The following is a 15,746-nucleotide window of genomic DNA, read 5'->3' as shown; positions in this document are numbered from 1 at the left end:
CATCCATAGGTATCTTGTTTAACGAGTCATCACTAGAAGAGGAAGGCTTAGAAGAACTCCCTTTAGAAGTAGATGTTTGCAAACAAGCTTGAAAATTAGTATCACCTATCAAGGTATATGTATTATTATTATAAATGAATTTAACTTGTCTATGCAATGTAGAGGGGACAGCTTGCATACTGTGAATCCAAGGTCTCCCTAATAACAAGTTGTATGTTAGATTTCCCGACATAACATGGATAGGAGTAGGCAAAGTAACAGGTCCCACTGTGATGGGTAAGGTGATAATACCTAATGAAGACTTAGCCACATTATCAAAGCCTCGAATGGGATGAGAGTCAGGCTCAATAAGTGATGTATCCACATTCATCTTATGCAATAGATTAATGCTACACACATTAAGGCCAGAACCATTATCTACCAGTGTTCCTCTTATAGCAGTGTCATTTATGATAACCACAATCATCAAGGGATCATATTGATGTTGAATTTCACTAGTAGGCAACTCATCTTGAGTAAACACTATTTGAGCTTTAGGATTCATCACAGAGTTAACCAAAGACACTATATTACTAGATGTATTAGGTGGAGGAACATTCAAATCTTTCAAGGCATCTTGTAACATTCCATGATGAGCGGAAGAAGTTTGGATCAAATCCCAAAGGGATATCTTAGTAGGGGTAGCTTTAAGTTGTTCTATGAGATCATATTCCTTACCAAGAACTTGTGAAATATGAGGACCTTGAGGAAGAATAGGTTGGGAAGGAGGAAGTGAAGTTGGGATAACTGGAGGAGGATTAGGTTGCCTATTGTTTCTTGTGTTATAGGTATGAGCAACCACATTATAACTCTCTCTAGTCAGTTGCTTAGCATACTCATAAGGGCTCGTAGTAGAATAACCTCCTTGCATAGTAATAATAGGTTTCTTAGGAGTGCAAAAAGAATCATTAGCATAACCACCTTGAACCACTAAGATAGGCTTATTTAAAGGTTGAGAATTTTGAGAAGGACAAGCACCTTGGACAGTGAAGAGAGGTTTGTTAGGTGTTTCATTCACATGTATCAAATTGATTGAGGATGGTTTAGAGGAATGAACAAAAGTGTTGGAAGAATTATTGATAGTCTTCTCTTGCACTAAAATCTTATCACGGATTAAATCAATTTTAGGAGAGAGACAAGGGGTAGGCATTGATATTCTAGTAGGAAAAGTAATACTAGGAAAGGTCATATCATCCTCTATCATCAAAGGATCTACATGGGGAATAAACTCTCTAGGAGAAGGATCAACATTACTCTCTAAAGTCTCACTTTTGAGATGGAGATCTTTGAAAGAGATGTTAACCATCTTGCTTTGAACTAGGGTATCCTTATGAGTAGAACCAAGGTGAGGAGAGGGAGATGCTTTATTTTTAGAGGGAGAATAATTGAGATTCAAGGAAGGTGAGAAACAATCAAGGGAGTTTTCAATCTTGATTTCATCCCCTTTGGCTAGGGTTCTCTCATGGGGAAGAGAATAATCTACACCCTCTTCTAATGGTTCATCCCAAATAGTGAGGTTGTTGAAAGGAATGTTTGAAGTATTGTCAATTTTGGGAGAGGAGATAACATTGTTTATTAATTCCTCATCCTTAGGAGGGAGAGCATCAATAGATGTGTTAAACTCATCCTCTTTCCTCAAAATATGTTCAATATGATCTTTAGGGGAGAGAGAATTAAGGAAATTGCTTATTATTTCATCTTCTTTCTCTAAGGGATGCTTATGGGTAAGACAAACTTTAGGAGAAGGGTAAGCATTTATCATTAATTCATCATCTCTAGTGGGAATTTTGTTGGAAAAGGAAATGCCATCACTAGGAAATGTAGGGATAATGTCATCTTCTTGCACAAAAGGATCCTCATGAAGGGAGTGTTTTTTAGGAGGAACATGAACATATTTCTCCAAAGATTCATGCTTAGGAAGGAGATCTTTGAAAGAAGTGTTCATAACCTCTTGTTGCACTAACATGCCCCCAATGGAAGGACCAACTTCAGGAGAAAATAAGTCAATGTCCATCAATAATTTTTCACTTAGAGAGGCATCATGTAGGGAGGGTGAAGTAACATTAAGAAAGGTGTTTATGATATCATTCTCTTCCTTTAGGATAGCTAAATAGGAAGGGCACATTTTAGGAGAATTGTCAAGATCACTCTTAAAGTCTTCATCCTTAGAGCATGGGAGAGTCTCAAAGGGATTGGAAGCAACTCTTTTAGGCACTAAAATGTTGTTATAGATGGGGGGAGGTTCTTTAGGAGAAGGAAAAATTGAAACAAGGGAAGCTAACCCATTATCACATCTATGAAATGAATGCATCATGACAACAATTTTCCTCTTTTCAAATGATAACACATGCAAAATAGAAGGAAATGTTTAATTTTAACCAATGCAAGGACTTAGAATGTAGAAAAATGAAATTTATGATTCAAATAAGTTCCTAAATCAGATTTGAAATTATTGATCCCAATTAAGCTATCCACAAGTTCAATTTTGAATTGAAAAATTAGGGTTTTAGCAAAATTTCCTCTAAATTTTTGAATCTTGCAAGAAATTAAAACTTGTAAATACAAATTTGAATTTGAAATAGCATAAACACTCAAATTTGAAAACATAAATCAGAATTAGAGAAGATTGGAATTCACGTCGGGTTCACCAAAATGTGTGGGGGAAAAAGTGACACTAAGCAAACATGCCCTAATCTCACTTTCAATCACACACTTGTGGAATACGAAAGAGCCTAGAGGTATCAAACAATTGGCTACTTCTTTTTGTGGAAGAGAGAGCCATGGGATACCTATTAGGATTTCTATTCCTTTGTTGTAATTGAAAGATAAAATGATGCAAGTTCAATTCCCAACCCCAAAGTGCAAGTATGAACTAATAACAAGATTGCAGAATTGAACTTAAACTATGGAAAGCTATAAACACAAGAATAAGACAAGAATGAAAATGTGTACCCAGATTTAAAATCTAAGTGAAAATGTTTGGGATGGGGGCGCATGCGCCACTGACCTGATTCTGCACCTGAAACTGCTCCTTTTGGCAACCTGAAAGCTGTCGAAAAGTGCTGAAAACTGCTGCTGTCTGAGGGACCAGGGTGCCCAGCGCCTCTGTCCCAGGGACCAGGGTGCCTAACGCTCCTGTCCTGTCAGGACCAGGGCACCCCACGCCCCTATCCTAGGTTTCTTCTCTGCAATTTGGTGTGTTGTCCCGTCTCAGTCTGCCCCCGTCGGATCTGCAACTTGCGGTGTCCTTCGAATTCGGAAATCTACACTGATATCTGAAAAGGGGTTGTAGGTGGCTATATAGGGTTTTGCCTTAGTCAAACCCCTGCTTTGGTGATTTCCACCTCCACGAATAGCCAAGTTGTATAGTAAAAGTTGTGTGTGCAGACCTTGTGTGTGTGTAAGATCCTAAAATGAAAGTAAGCAAACTAGAGCAACCTAGAAAGTAAACCCTAATTGCTTGTAAATGATAATGTAAATGCTCCAAATCAAGATGCAAAGTGATCTAAAGCATGAATACAAATGATACAATGAGGCTTATGCAAAGACATGAAAACAACATGAAATCATACCCAACCCCAAGGGAGGGGTACAAGCCAATCTTCAGTCGGTAATCCCCTATTGCTCTTCAATGTCTTCAAAGCCCTAAATGGATGAATGAAATTGATGAATGCTTGATGGATGGATGTTGAATGTTGTTGAAGTCTTCAAAGATCTACTCTTTCGCTGCATAGAAGGCCCCTGAAACCAAAATTCTGATCCTTTCAAATGAAGAAAGAGAGCTCTTATATATGAAACCCTAGGTCTTAATTTCAACTTTTGGCCGACCTAGAGATTGAATCTCTCGCCAATTTCTCGGGGTTAAGCTTTATTTTATGATTGGATTGTGCTCCTGAAATTTCGGGAAAAATGTCCGGGACCGTGTGCACGCTGGGCGCCATGGTCCCAACAACTTTTCACCAAATTTTCAGGGCCGTCGGATATGATGATTTTAGAGCGAATCCCGAAGTTACAGGTGATTTCGAGATGTTTTGACCCCCAAAATCAAGCCCCCAAGTTCAAAATAGGAGCTAATTAGGGTTTTTGATTAAATGATGTATTGGAAGAATAAAATGAAAGGGGCACACTTTAATGAAAGGGCCCAACTTTATGATGTGGGAGATGATAAAATAGAACCCTAGACCTAATTAATTTAATTAATTAAGTGCTAAAGGGGAAATGCAATGCAAAATGCAAAATGCGCCAAGGCGGGTGCTAAACTAGGTGTGAAATTGTACCACCCTAGCAAGTGCGTACAATTTACGATGCTACACTATGATATGGAGCTTTGGGACATAGGGACCCAAAATAGACTTAGGAGATGGAGGGGGAGAATGTTTAGCTGGTGGACTAGCAACTTTGGATGCCATTGTAGGTTTTTCTTTTTGATGTATTGCTTATTTTTTCTTTGGGATTCACATTGTTTTTGCTTTTACCATAGTGGGAATTTATGGCCTTTGAGGTTCATTGCATTTTTGTATCAATTTTTTCTTTGTTGGAGCATGTCTTTTTGAGTTGACATGTTCATCTTTATATTGTTGTGGATGTTTAGCTTTATGCATTTTTTACATGGCATCCAAACTTCTGCTAGTAACCTTGGAAGGAGTGTGTGAAGGTGTAGGAGATGGAGGGAATATGGATGAAGTGATGGATGTCAGATGTTGGATAGAATGTGGGGATATGGGCCTTTGCTGATCTCGATTAGCATTGAAAGGAGTAGGATGTTTATGATGGGTGATAGAGATATGAGATTTGTGTATGGAGGGATGAGTAGGGAAAGATGGAGGATGGGGTTGTGGGATATGAGGGCCCAAAATGGATTTAGAATATAGGTGATATATGAAAGTAGATTTTGGAATATATAGACCCAAAATGGATGTAAAGGACAAAGGAGGCAGATGGATGGTTGTTTTGGATTTATATAATGGAGGAGGGGGGGTGGCGATAAATGATTTGGAGGAACAATGGGGGAGATGCGATAGTGGGTTTGGAAGCATACTTGGATTTTGCATTAGTTGCACAAACATTTTTTTGGAACCCAAGAACACTGAAAGGGGGGGTGAATCAGTGTTCTACCGGAATATTGAATTTTAACCTTATTAAAACATGCATTCACCAACCGGTATACTAGTACATATAAGATTGAAAGAAGTAAAGAAATCAATAAGCCAATCAAAAAAATGAATACCATAACACAGAGGATTATACATGGAAAACCTCAAAGAGGAAAAACCACAATGGGATTTGTGACCCACAAAATCAATCCACTGGCCATATGAAAAGATATTACACAATATGGGGGCTTGCACATGCAGGAAGGCTTATAGCCTAGAGCACACTGGTCATCACAAAAGAAGTCTCACTGACTACATACAAATATAGACTACAATCCGAAAGAATGAATGAACTACAATGATAGCATCTCCTATGCCTGAATATAGTTCTGGTTAAGCTCTGACTGTTCTAGTTCTGAAACCCTTAACCCTTACCAGAATAACCTCTTACATAATCTTTGCATTACAACATTCCTCTCATTACAAAAAATCACTCTCATATCTCTCATATCCGATCATTACACAAAATAATCTAATTAACTAACCTATACACCCTTACAATCCTTCATGCCTCATGTTGACTTACATAGATAATTACAAAATGAATATACAAGTCGGATCAATTACATAAATATCAAAATCAATTGTCGATTGTCGGATCTCCCTAAATATGTTGGCCTCCTATACCGGTATCCTATTGTAAGTCATGTCGGCCTCCAATGCCGGTACCCAAAGAATCCTTCCTTCTAGTGAAGGTACCTGCCGGTGACGGTGCTGGTGAAGTGTCTATCGATGAACAACCAAACCAAGGAATGAAGGCCAGAACATGTTTCCATCAATGAAAACATATGAAACCAATCAAATGAGTGTCAATTGCCAACATATTTTTGGATGAAGTGCCTTGGTATATGTAACCAAGACTGTGAGATATTGGATGTTCTTTGACATCGATGGGCTCTAAAGTACGTTGCTCATGTAGGCCTAAGCCTTTACCTTAATAGTTCATTTTTTAAAACATTTTATCTAAAGTAGGATACTTGTTCTCTGGGTAACAAGATGCGAGTCCATTATTAGATGGAGGAGAATGGATGGTGTATATGAGTGCACTGCCATGGATGAATGTAAGTGAACCAAGGGGATAGAGTGATGGTGGTGGTATTGTTTGGATAGGAGGAAATGGAGTATCAAGAGGTGGAGTATATGGGATGGGAGTATCTTGACTTATTGGCAGAGGAAATGATAAGGGATCTTGAGATGGAGGAGATGAAATGGTAAAATCTTGATTTGGATCAATAAATTTTTCAACATGCTTTGGAACAAGATATTGGCAAGAGGGGATTGTTATGGTTGGTGTGACGAGAGGTGATTGGCTAGACTCTTTAGATGGAATAGATAGAATGATGGAAAGTTCAATGACTTGGGTGGATGGATTGGATGGAAGGATGAGAGGCTCTTTCATTGGGATGGATGGAGTAGATGAAAGGATGGGGGATTCACTAATAAGGGTAGAAAAAGTGGATGAAAGGATGGGGGATTCACCAACTGGGGTAGACGAAGTGGATGAAAGGATGGGTATTCACTAGATTGAGTTTGAATGATGGTAGGAGTAGGTGATGGGGATTGTGGTTGAATGGTCTCAATGGATGGGAGGTTTTAGATCATGTTAGAAGATGGGAGAGGAATGATAGGTGTGGGAGTTGGAAGTGAATTTGTATAAAAAGAGGAGGGAATGGATAGTAGAGGTGGTGCAGGAGCACCTAGTTGAGTAAAACTCCCATTTTTGGGTATTTAATGCTTTTATGTTTGTAAAGTCTTGTGTTATGTTGATTTTGTTGTTTTAGGTTGTTTCGGGTCATGTTTAGTGGTTTTGATCTCATTTTGGGCTCTAGAGACCAAGTTTTGCCTTTTAGGCCTTGAACTGACAATTTTTGGCAAAAATGTGAAAAATTGCCAAAAAGGTCTCCTAATGTCTTCAAGAGCATTGAAACATGTTTTTTTAGTGTTTCTAAGCATGTATAAGTTGTTTAGGCAAGTTGATAAGGCTAGGTTGTCAAAAATGCCTTTGTGAGCATGAAAAGTTGTCATTGGCTTAAGAAAGTTGTCAAAATTGTCATTTTCTTCAAAAATATAGTTATTGAAGCCTCTTGTCTGTACAAGGGTGTGGAAACCAACTGGAGAAACTATATAAGGCATCCCTTTTCCTTAAAAAGGGTTGGTGATTATACTTACAAGTGAAACTTAATAGAAATCAAGTTTTTTGGCTTTTATGACTGTTTTATTTTCCTTTTGAAGGGCAGTCCATACTATAGCTGTACAAATCCATACTGTACCTTCTTGGAAGTTGATATGTTGATGTAATAAGGCTTCTCATGTAATTGTTTCATTATTTTTTCATTTTCAAGGTGTTTATACAAAAATATTTGTAAATTGTGTATCTGTTGCCTTGCCAGGGGTTGGGAGTTGTAAAATGTGTCAACTTGGTTGATCCAGGTCTGGGATCCCTCCAATGGATTCTTCCAAGTTGATCCATGTATATATAATGTACATTCCTTTCTTTTTGTGCCAGAAAAGTGGTTTGAAGATGCATTTGAGTGTGAACTAGGCAAGCTGGAGCAACTAGGCTAGTTCATGGTGAAAACTCAAGATTGTCATCCAAAAGCAATTTGGAATGAACTAATCAATGAGGAAGCAATATGGAAGTGTGGTCTAGAGTGTTGATAATCACCTTGTCTTGTGAGATTAAGCTTATTTTTTCAAACATTCCTATTTTGCAAACAAACAGTATGCTCACTGTTTTGTGAATGGTAATTTATAAAATGCTCATTGGGATGCTTCTAAAAGCGTTATCCATGCCTTGTATCTTGAAGGAAATGTAATAGGTAGAGTGTATATGTTTTAAGACCTCATTGAGGTACCTTCCCATTTTCCAAACTCTTCATTCTTGTAGGTTCCAAAGAGAACAAAGTTGCTGACTGGTAAAAGACAGTAAAAAGACAGTGGCAGAGGCAATTCATTGTTTTCCTTCTTGTGTGCCAAGTGTTTGACATTTTCCTTGCAAGGAAAAAGAAAGGGAAGGCTCTTTAAGATGTGGAAAAGGTCCTATACCAATGAGGAGGCTTGTAGAGTGGAGTGAGAGAGACTTTCAAACATTACTTGCTCCAAACCCTACCAAACCCTCCAATTATGCCACAAAAGGTGGACAGTCTTAAATTTGCACTAACAATAGGCTAAACCTCAAAAATCCTTGAGCATACACTCCTAAAACATCATTCCAAACAAGCTTTGTGGTGGAAAGGACCATTGTTGACCGATAGGAGCAAAATAAGGCCAATTAGGCCTCCATGGGCTAGTAGCCCTGCTGCATAACACACAAAAAAAATGATAGTTTTTGTAGAATGCATGAACCCGATGGAAAAATGAAACTTGGGGCTTATGAAACATAATGAAAACATTCCAAACAGTCAAACAAGTGTACTTGGGACTCCTAGATAGTGTGCAACCTCATTTGGGGGTAGTTGAGCCTTGTTAATGAATTTGAGCAAGTTGAGGGTTATAGACCTAAAACAAGATTATGAGCATTCAAAGGTGAACAATACCTTACTACCCCTGCATTTCCATGTGGAAGACCCCTAGTACACATTGAAACCTAAGGTTGAAGGCCCCAAGAGCCAAGCATGAGAAAGTGTAGTTGGAAGGATTAAGCATTTTGAGTAGATCTATGCATGGGCAAGAGTCACTAGTACATTCGGGTCAAAATTTCGATGGCAAATCGTCGGTAGTCCGACGCATTTTTGTCGCACTACCGACAAAAAAAGCCATCAAAAACTTTTTGTCAGAAGTTCCGACTATCCTTGTGGTCGTCACAATTTCGACATCAACCCCATCCTTTCCGACGACCGCCATTGATACTCATACCCAGAAAGAATACCGTCTCAATCTCAGGCTACCATCGGAATTCCGACATCAAAGCTAAAAAATTTTGATAGAGGAGTGTCATTGGATGCATAGAATCCTTGCCAGAACTCTCCTAGAGGCCGTCATATTTTGAACCCCTTGGAGTCAGAATTACGATAGTCCCCAGGAGAGCTCCGATGAGGATGTTGTGCATCTGATGGCACTCCTCTATCGGAATTTTTATGCTTTGATGTCAAAATTACGATGGTAGGCCGATTTTTCAGAAAAAAAAAATTTATAGAAAAAGATTGGCATTGGTATCTCTATTCTATCTCTCTTCTCTATCCCTCTCTACTATCTCTCTTCTCTCTCCCCTCTCTAGGTCTCTTTCTCCATCCCTCTCTTCTTCTCTCCCTCTCACCCTCTCTCTCTCTCACCTCTAGTCTGTGCATATGAGCCTTTCAAACCCACTCAGGGGTAAAATAGCCCTAAGTTGGCCTTATTTTGAGGAAAAATGCAAACGTTTAAAGGATAAAATCAGTAATTTTCTACATTGCCGACCCCAATCTGTGCATGAGAGGAGTCCAAACCCACTCAGCAAGAGAAGAGCACCTTAAGTCAGCTAGAAGGATGGTAAATTCATGAATTTAATAAATAATTATTAGGCTAGCCGACCTATGGAGGTGAAATGAAGGCAAAGGTAAAAAGGAAGCATATAAAACAAAGATCAAATGCTCATCAAATTCAATTTGAAACCAATTAAGAGGAGAAGAATTAGGGAGCAAGTCTGTGAATTAGGGTATAAAATCAGATTAAATTTATTTGTGATGCATTATTTGTTTTTCATTTCATTCATGATATGTTCTTTCTTGCTTTCAGGATGTCATGAGGACTTCATTACAAGGAAAAGAACACCTTACCTAGCACATAGAGCATGCCAACATCATGCTTAAATGCAAGGATGAAGACACTTGATGAAAGGAGGCTTCAAGGCATGAAAGAGGACATTGGCATCATGGAGGGTTTTCACATCAATATCAACACCAAGATTCACGAGTTTAGGATGGCAACATGAGGAGCTAAACCTATTCAAAGCTTTCAACAATGCAATACAAAGGAAGGAGCATCTCATGGCGCAAGGACAATGTCAAATGATGATCAAGATATTATGAGGATTCAACAAGGAAGAAACAGAAGACTATCTTGCATTCCCTTCGAAAATCCAAGAATAGCAATCAGTAGAATAAGGAGAAATCAATAAGGATTGCTTTAAAATGAAGGGATCTACAACACGATAGGCCATACGTAAGACATCAATCACCAATGATCAAGGTATTCAAGTCAGAGTTACAAAGGTGATCAAGGTTGGATAGATCAAGAATAAGTGGGTTCTACATCAAGCCTAGGCATTACAAAGTCTATACCAAACATATTCACCAAGGTGAATTGCCCCACAAAGAGGTAGATTTTTGAATCTCAAAGAGGATTTCATCAAAGCAAGCCATTCAAGTCAAGTATATGCACCATGAAGTTGAAGCAAGCATCATTGGTATGGAGATGCAACAAAAGGAGGACCAAGCATCATCAAACATATACTTCATTAAGCACATGGTCACATAAAAGGATCAAGAACTATCAGGAAGATGGAAGGACACAAACATGATCAAGTAGATAGTTTCAGAAGAATTAATCAAAAGCTAAAGACTTGATCATCTAGATGATACAATTTGGGAATATGTCCCACCACCTTCATCATGTTGAGAAAACTAGATAATGTTGAGTATCAAGAGATATTGCTCAATCACATAAGCTTTGTGATGATCGACTTGGCAAGTTGAGTTGGCATCCAATCATCGTCAACCTAATCAAGTGAAGCCACATTGACATGTCCAAGTTCATCATACTTGATTCATCTAATGAATGATCTAGTGACACATTACAATGCATCAACGTTTGTTCAAGCATACCTAACCTATTTCCTCATTGGTTAGAATTCAAGGTGGACATGTGTCCTATTCAATGTAATTATTTAATTGGCTAGAATGGAGTTTGTTATAACAAGCCCTAATTAGGGTTTCACTATATTATCTCAACTGTTGATTTGATAGTCAATCTAGGTCATTCTTTATCTCTTTTGTCTTTTATTTTCCAAGCAAGTTAGTGTAGAGTCCAAGTTCTGGTAGAGTTCAAGAAAAATGTAAGCCCCCTTGCAATTCCAGCAAAATCACACCATATTCACTAAGTCTATCCCATGCAATTAAGTTGCATAGTTTGTATTGTAAACCTTGGAGTTGCTTTGATTGATCACTTTGTTTAGCATTCAAAGTTTCTTTATTCAAGAGATGATAGAATACCTTGGTATTTTATTGTGTTCGTGGTGCATAAAAATACATCAATAGGTGGTTCTAGATGAAAGATAGTTGTGGGTTTGCATGCATGTTTAGTGCATGATTCAAGGAGGTTGTTTGCAACTTTCTCGTTGAGGAGATGTTGGTATGAAATCATTAGTCCCTCATCATCTCTACAATATTTTCTTGATGGATTCCTTGACTAGTGGAATTGTTTGGCAAATTGGATTTGGAATTGATTTGGTGTCTTTGTCTTGAGATCCATATGGTATTTCTTTGTATCTCAGTTTGCAAGTTATTGATGTGATGATGAGTTTTACATGCGTCATTGTTTTAGATCTACAAGTTACGCAGTTGTATGGATTTAATCCACCCATTGGTGATGTAGAGCCCTTGTTACTGAGACAGGATCCTTCACTCAAGAACCCCAAACAAGGACCCTACAACTTCTACAAAGACATCAAGGGTTGGATTGGTTTCAATTTGATTGTTTTCATACCTCTCCCCATACTAAGCCATCTAGACAATGCCAATCCCACAGTGTCTCACAAAAGTCTCTCAGGACTCAAAGGCCACTACACCCAACCAAAGGTGGACACACACTTCCTAAGGCAATGGGGACCTCCAATACCTTGATTTACTATCCTATAGGGTTAATAGACCTATTCTAAACATCAAACATGATGTATTGAGAAAAATTAGTACTGCTGCTACAATTAGGCCTGTCACGCCTAATAGCCCTACCAGTCTGAAAAACTTAAGGTTTCTTGTTAATTTCTCAAAAGACCTCTACAACTAAGAGTGGATTTTGTTTCATTAAAGTGAGTGCCAAAGGATTCCAAAAGGGTTTGGGAAGATCCAATGTCTAAGGGTTATAAACCCAACTTCACTCCTGTGAGGTCTCACCTCGACTCAGTCTGACATTCAGTGGATTTTATATTTAGACTATTATGGATACTTTATTTTGATGCATTTTGAGACTTAGAACTTACATGATCTCAGGATTTGGATAACATTGCTATGTTTGATGATTTACTTATATGCTTTATGAGATAGAACACTGCATGATTGTTAGATAGGATGATATTGCAATGATAGATGTTATTTAATTTGCAGGACTTTGCTATGATAATAGAACTATGATGTATGGTTAAGTTTATGTGAATTGGGATGAAATTGTTTATGAGAACTTTGCTTGATAAAAGATGTATTTAATCTATGCAGATGAAAATTGTATGCAAGTAATGATGTGGATTGTTATATTATTGAATTATATTATATATCAATATTTGGAAGTACTAATGTGTAAATTGAGATGCGCAGGAAATTTACCATGTGACCATGGAAAATTACGGAGAACCAAACCTAGACTTATGTATGTTCGTAAGCCAGGGGTTGTCTATTTGGAGAGACAACACCCCATTTGTGTTGTATTTTATTCGTAACAGTATATGCTGCATGAGTGTTAAGTGTTATTTAAATTTAATGTGTAAAAACCACAAGAGACAATTTCATGTTTTATTTTGTAAAAGTGTTTTATTTGTGTCACTTGACACATGTGTGGATTTAAATTTAAATGTTTTATTTGTGTCTCTTGGTGGGAAAGTGTTTAATTATAGTTTTTCTTAAATAATATAATGTGTTGTCATAAATACTTTGGGAATATAATAATTGGGGTGGTCAACATATGTTTGACCCGAAAATAAACTTCAGAGGGGTTTAAAATGGGTTAAATGAACACCTAGAGGTAGTTTAATAGGGTTTCCTAAAGCCCATAAGGTATACCTAGGGGTTAGGGGTAATTTTAGGCAAGTTTCTACTTTTTAATGATCTTTTTAACACTTTAAAAATTGGCTTTTTTGAGTTGTGCGAAAATTGAAAATTAGAAGTTTAAATCTAATTGAGATTTTTCCTTTGGAATGAGTGTCTTTTTGCATTCTTCTTTTCTTTCCTTTTTGGTTTTTAGAAACTTGTGAGAACTTAGGGAATGAGCTTCTTAAACAAGATTTTTGGGAATTGGAGGGTAATCACCCACTCTCCATTTTTGGAGACAAGAGAAATTTTGTAAAAGAAAAAAGAATAATGTTGGAATAGAAAATTTAACTAAGGGTAGAAGGAAAAAGATTCGTGGATTGGGCAGCTCTTCCTCAAATTTCAAAACTACCATTGGGCAGATTAAGGTTGGTTTGATCATTCCTTAAAATGGTTATTTTCTTGCATGTGTTTGAGTGTATGAATGGTGAAAGAAATCTGTGTTTTTGTGTATGGCTTGTTTTAGAATTTCATTTGAAAATCCCTCATTTTGCTTGTTGTGTTTTGGGAGTTTCTCAAGACCTCTTACTCTTGGGAGAGAGGAGGATCTTGTGGGTGGTAGCAGTGACAACCCTCAAATGAGAGACTCTCGTTTGAGAGCGATCACAAGGGATCTTTGTGTGACCCTTGCTGCATGGCCTGTTTGTGCAATGGGGGTCATAAGGAGGGATATAAGGCTAGAATGCCTCTGGGGGGCATAAGGAATAAGGGTTTGAGATTCTTGATATATTTATTGTGCCAAGAGGTGGCTACTTGTTTATTTCATACTTGCAGTTCTCCTCAGGGTATTGGTCCACTACCACCCTTTGAAAAGATCATCACCAAAGTGTGGTGCTGCGAAGCCAAGATGGGAGTGTGTTTGAAAATCTATATGTATTTTGCCTTCTATGTGTTTGCCTGTTTGTTACCCGTCTAGGAATTGGTTCTCCGAGCTCGGGGGTGGCTACCAGTTAGCCTAGGCTGGGAGGTGAGCACTCCGTGGTCATATTGTGTTTTTTTTAATTATGCAGGAAAAGTCAGGAGAAGAGAATAGGAACAGTGAAAAGATGCAGAAGATTATTGTTGAAGATACCTAAATCCATTTTGTAGTTATTTGTTTAAATTTGTAGTAGAAAAAAATACCTCGTTCGTTGAATGAGAAGCAAGATGTAATCCTGAGATAGGACATGTGATTTAATATTGTAGTTAAATAAAGAAGTATCTTGTAATAGTTGCAGAATAATGAAAGAGTTGTAAAAAAAGCCAGATATGTTTCTATTTCCATTTTGAAAAGTAAAGGAATTGCCTTGATTTGCATGCAAAAGCTTCTTTGTATTATAAAAAAAAATCATGATTTGGATATGCTATTTACATGTAAATAAATTAGTTGATTTTTTTATTTAGTTGAGAAATTAATAAATGCATTTATTATAGAAAAGTATTTTGTATCTTTAAATAGTATTTCTTAAATTGTATTTCCTAATTTGTATTTCTAATTAGTGTTGAACAAAAGCTTAACAATAGATTTGCTTCATTCTTTTATCAGCAATTTGAATAATTACATAAAAAGGCCCTAAGATTATATACCATATATATATATATATATATATATATATATATATATATATATATATATATATATATATATATATATATATATATATATATATATTATAGGTGCGCATGTAATTTGATTTTTACATAATGTTATTCCTTGTTATATTTGTTTAAAAAAAAAATTGCATGTAAATCTTATTAAAAAAATATATTTGTATATTTTCACCCTTATAACTTTTATATTTATAAATTTATATAAATATAAATATAAATATATATATATATTTATATAAAATATATTTTAAAAAAAAATAATATAAAAAAAAGGGAATTTTGGGTTTGCTCGTGGACCCACTGTGTGTGCACACAGTGTGGGCCCCACGGCTTGCACTGTGCGAACACACAGTGTGGCCGCTTCGGCTCCCACTGTGTGGACACACAGTGTCGGCCGCGGCCGCCACTGTGTGGACACACAGTGGTGAGAGCCGCTAGCGGTTCCCACTGTGTGGACGCACAGTGGTGCCGCGCCGCCACTGTGCGTTCACACAGTGGCACCCTCGGCCCATTCCCGTTGCCCTTCTTCGAACCTACAACAAAATAAAAAAGGCCGCCGCCTTGGGGTTTCAGCCCTATAAAAAAAAAATGCAGTGGTAAACAAAAATAAGGGATTAAACCCTAGCCCGGGTAGGGCTAGGGTAAATGAAATAAATTAATATGATAGTTTAGAAGTTATTAATATATATAAATAAAAAAAAAACTAAATCCCTAATTAGGGTTGGAAGGCAAAGTGACTATTATCTTGGGAAGATAATTTTAATGGATTAATATATAATGTATAAATATATATATATATATATATATATATATATATATATATATATATATATATATATATATATATATATATATATATATATATATAAATTCTAGTTATAAATTGAAGAAAGTATTTAATAGAGTTTTAAATATTTAAATACCTCCGTATGATTACTCATAGGAAGTAAAAAAAAAGGAAAGTGAAATA

This window comes from Cryptomeria japonica, chromosome 6 (genome assembly GCF_030272615.1).
Source record: "Cryptomeria japonica chromosome 6, Sugi_1.0, whole genome shotgun sequence".
NCBI lineage: Eukaryota > Viridiplantae > Streptophyta > Pinopsida > Cupressales > Cupressaceae > Cryptomeria > Cryptomeria japonica.
Note: the sequence above shows the minus strand (reverse complement) of the source record.